The 4,822-nt window shown below is 42.0% G+C and overlaps 1 pseudogene; it reads right to left on the bottom strand.

The window, feature by feature from the left end:
* Nucleotides 1–228: 228 nt before the first annotated feature.
* Nucleotides 229–892, bottom strand: LOC139029675 (ferritin light chain pseudogene; annotated as a pseudogene).
* Nucleotides 893–4,822: the final 3,930 nt, after the last annotated feature.

The raw sequence follows: 4,822 nt of genomic DNA on the forward strand, positions 1-4,822 counted from the left end.
TCAAGTCTGACTATAACCTTATTTCCTTTCCTTTATGAATGATTTTGATTCTTTTAGCTGAAAAGTTTTTCTTTTTCCCCTTAAGTCCAGAAAATTTACTAGAATATGTCTCTGCTGGTTGATCTGGGTCAATTTCCTCAGGTACATGGTTGTGCTCCTTTATTTTTTTTATTTTTTTATTTTTTTATTTTTTTTTTAATTTTTTTTGTGCTGCAAAAAGCTTTATTGTTTCCATTTGGTCCAAGGCTTGAAAGAGGGCTCCAGGATGTTAAAAAGCTGCCTAGTAGCTGCAGAGAGGGGCTTCAGGCAGCCCTGATGTTAGGTGGGTTCTTCAAAGGCCACTGGTCTCCAGAAGCTCCTAGTCGTGCTTGAGGGTGAGCCTCTCGAAGAGATACTCGCCCAACCCAGCCTGGGGACCAGCCAGCCTGCGGAGGTTGGTCAGGTGGTCACCCATCTTCTTGATGAGTTTCACTTCCTCATCTAGGAAGTGGTTCTCCAGGAAATCACAGATGTGGGGGTCTCTGCGGGCAGAAGCCAGGCCATGCAGATCCAACGGGGCTTGATTCAGGTTCTTCTCTACGAGAAGGGCGGCTTCCATAGCGTCCTGGGTTTTACCCCACTCATCTTGAGATGGCTCCTGCACGTCTAGGAAGAGGGCGCGGCCGCCACGCTGGTTTTGCAGTTTCAAGAGACGCTCCGCGCCCTGGCGCTTCTCCTTGGCCAATTCGTGAAAAAAGTGACCCACACCCTCCAGAGCCACATCGTCGCGGTCGAAATAGAAGCCCAGAGAGAGGTAGGTGTAGGAGACCCGCAGTTGCATGTTAACCAGGCGGTTGACGGCGGCCTCCACCTCGGTAGAATAATTCTGACGAATCTGGGAGCTCATGATTGGTCGGTAAAGGTTGTGCTCTTTTAATATGCACTTTTAAATGTTATTTTGGGGAAGTTTTCTTGCATTATACTCTTGAGAAATTGTTTTGCTTTGTTACCACAATTTTCTTCTTTGGGAATTGAGAGCCCATGGAGAGTAAAAAAGATTTTGAACAGCTGCTGGGGGCATCATCACAGGGATGAAGAATTACCAAGTAGTATTGAAGGCCCAACTGAGATTAAATGGCATAAATTTGTAGTGGAGCCAATTGGCACGCTCTCCAGCTTTCTGTAGCAGAACTTAAAACAAGCAAACAAAACAGATGTTTGGGTTTTCAGTGCTGTCTACTGGCATGGCTGATAGAGTGCAAGATCAAGGGGATGAAGCATGAGTTGAAATGTAGTTGAAATAATTATCAAAATGTCAACTGTACAAATAAGACAGAAATACATCCCAGAAGTTCTAGGATAGCTCCAATTATAGACTACTCTTTTTCAATAAAGAAAATTTTAATATATAACTAAAAACAGTTTAATTTTTACTCTTTTGTAAAAATGTTTACAACACATTAACAGATCAGGAAAAGAAGTAATGCTGATAAACCATTTGTCCCCAATTTTCATTTGGATAGAAATATTCCATATCTATTTGTCTTTGGTCATAAAAAATGCACATGGATGGCACTGTGCAACAATAATGTTGATTTAAATTGTGCTTGAGGAAAAAAGACCATTTAATTTGAAATCTTTATTTCATCAGTCATGCAAAGCAGTGTCATTAAATTTGAGACTCTTTCTAATATTATTTCTGCTAAATTCTAGGTTTGTGGAGCTGAAGGTACCACCAATGTAGAAAATTAGCAAAGTTGATATTTGTCTGTAAATTCCCTTTCTGGGATGGAACTCCATCAACGTTTGTGAGTATTTTCTGCTCACATCTGACTTAGGGTAATTCTAGACAATTCCCTGGTGGCTCAGTGGTAAAGAATCTGCCTACCAGAGACCGAGGTTCAATCCCTGGGTTGGAAAGATCCCCTGGAGAAGGAAATGGCAACCCACTCCAGTATTCTTGCCTGGGAAATCCCATGGACAAAGGAGTGTAGTGGGCTAGAGTCCATGGGGTGGCAACAAAATCAGACATGACTTAGCAACTAAACAACAACAATACAACACTGTAATGATGAAAAGGGTATCTTTTTGGGGGGTCTCTCCTTGTAGGAGTGGTAAAAATGCCCATTGATCAAATCCCTTCCTATTCTCCTTTTTTTTTTAATTTCTTTTCAATTTTATTTATTTATTTATTGGCTGTGTTGGGGTCTTCGTTGCTGCATGGACTTTTCTCTAGTTGCGGTGCATGAGCTTCTTGTTGCAGTGGTTTCTTTTGTTGCTGAGCAGGGGCTCTAAGGCATGTGGACTTCAGTAGTTGCAGTGTGAGGGCTTCATTAGTTGTGGTTCCTGGGCTAGAGGGCAGAGGTTCAATAGTTGTGTAGCACGGATTTAGTTGTTCCATGGCATGTGGGATCTTCCCGACCCAGGAATCTAACCCAAGTCTCCTGTGTCTCCTGCACCAGCAGGAAGATCCTTTACCACTGAGTCACCAGGGAAGCCCTCTTACTTCTCCTTTAAGTTTCTTGATGTTTCCTGCTCTTTACCTGTGATCCTGTCATAGTTGACCTATTTATGCTTATTGATGGGTAGGCTTTCTTGATCACTTTCCTATGCTAATTGTTAAGGGACAATGAATGGAGCTAATGTTTATCTCCACATGGTGGTGGCCTCAATTCCTTTAAAGCTAGATACACAAGTGCCATCCATAAATCTCAAGAAATTGTGTGGTCAACTTTAGAATCTCATATGAGGTTTTGTTACCTTTAGCTAACCTCTCTTTGCTCTTTTTGTCTCTGAAAGCCCATCCTTCTTTCTTGGTGCCCTTCCTTGAAATTGCCCAGTCAAGACCCATTTTATCATCTTTGTCCCATTTTTGTTTGCCCTAACTGATATGATGAAATGTAGTGGGAGTGCACTGGCATCAGCTAAAGAAAAGTGAAAGAAAAAGTTGTTCAGTCGTGTCCTACTGTTTGTGACCCCATGGATTGTACAGATCATGGAATTCTCCAGGCCAGAATACTGGAGTGGGTAGCTGTTCCCTTCTCCAGGGGATCTTCCCAACCCAGGGATAGAACCCAGGTCTCCCACATTGCAGGAAGATTCTTTACCAGCTGAGCCACAAGGCAATCCTGTGGTATCAGCTAGTCAGAATCTTAATATGAGCTTCTTGACCTTTTACCCAGCTTGCAGCCCTTATAACAATCTCCTTCTGTAAGATCTCACCCATTTCTTGTCCCCAACTACTTTTAAGACATCTGCTGCTGCTCTCCACAGATGGCTTCAGGCTACTAACACTTTCACCAAAAACACAATGCATAAAGTCTTTGCTGTACCAAGGCAATGTAATAGATATTGGGTCCCTCCTTGTGACAAACAGTGCCACAGATGCCTATGCTGAGATTACTGACTGTAATGGGTTGAATAATATTCTTCCCAAGTTTGTATCCACCCAGAACCTCAGAATGTGATCTTATTTTGCAATAGGATGCTTGAGAATTTAATTAAATTATGCATTGAGATGAGAGCATAGTGGGATTGAAGTGGGCTCTAAATTCAATGAACATATATTAGAGATAGAAAAGAAAACACAAAGGAGAAGGCATGTGAAGATGGAAGCAGAGATTGGAGTTGTGCTATCAAAAGTGACTAAGTATTAGGGGACAGTGGAAGCTGAAAGAGCCACTAAGTTTGTGGTAAATTGTTATGGTAGCCCTAGAAAGTCACACCAGAGATAACACATCATATTACTGCCAAAACTGTTGGCATCAATACTGTTGATTCTTTGACTTTGAATGTCTCAATAAAATTATTTTTTAACTGTAGCCTCCTTGCTAAAGGATTCAGACTTAAGACTTCTGGGCCTGTCTTCGAATACTATCTGATATACACCATGTATACTTCGAATCTACTTCCACTCTGTCCTCAAACACTAGTGTACTTCCAGAGTTGACCTCATTCATCTTGATTCTTCCCACCGTATAATTATTTCCCAAAAGAATCATTAGAATTTAGCATGATATAAATGGATCCCTTGCCTCATTGTTGGATCCCAACAACTGAAAATGTTCAAAATGTGCATGATATTCTTGCTATATTCTTCCCATCTCTGTTACTCCTGAATACAACTTGCCTTAACTATTTCAAGAGCCTTAACTTTACCCAGTAATGAGCCCTTCTTAGAAAGATGAAGAAATTGCCATTCTTTCAGGTTGTTATTGTTCAGTCCCTCAATCATGTCCAACTCTTTTCAATTCCATGGACTGCAGCATGCCAGGCTTCCCTGTCCTTCACCATCTCCTGGAGCTTGCTCAAACTCATGTCCATTGAGTTGGTGATGCCATCCAACCATCTCATACTCTATCAACCCCTTCTCCTCCTGCCTTCAATTTTTCCCAGCATCAGGGTGTTTTCTAACTCAATAGCAAGGCATGGGGAAAAGAAAGGGGTAGAGCCATCTGATCTTGCCCATCAGTTCACATAGCTTGCCACTGTTAACTGCTACTGTCCCTGTCTGGTGGCCCATTGTAGCCCATGGGCGTCCAGAAAAAAGCTGCTGTTCAGTGACTATTTAGGTCACGGTAATCTTTCTATTGCATTTATGCCACATTTGGAGCATGAGTATAATTTATGAGGTAGCTTATGGTCTCATATTAGACAGCACAACCACAGCTGCTTCCTCTCTGGAGTCATTCCATATCACTCATCGACACCACAAAGCATCAGGGTGGAGGACTCCTGTCGTCTTTATTCTTATTATCTAATATTTCTTCCTTTTCGTTTTTCCCCTCTGAAAGCTGAGGGGAATATCAAGACTATGGGGAATGCCCCTCTCTCCTCACCACTC

Source organism: Odocoileus virginianus, chromosome X (assembly GCF_023699985.2).
Source record: "Odocoileus virginianus isolate 20LAN1187 ecotype Illinois chromosome X, Ovbor_1.2, whole genome shotgun sequence".
NCBI classification, from domain to species: domain Eukaryota; kingdom Metazoa; phylum Chordata; class Mammalia; order Artiodactyla; family Cervidae; genus Odocoileus; species Odocoileus virginianus.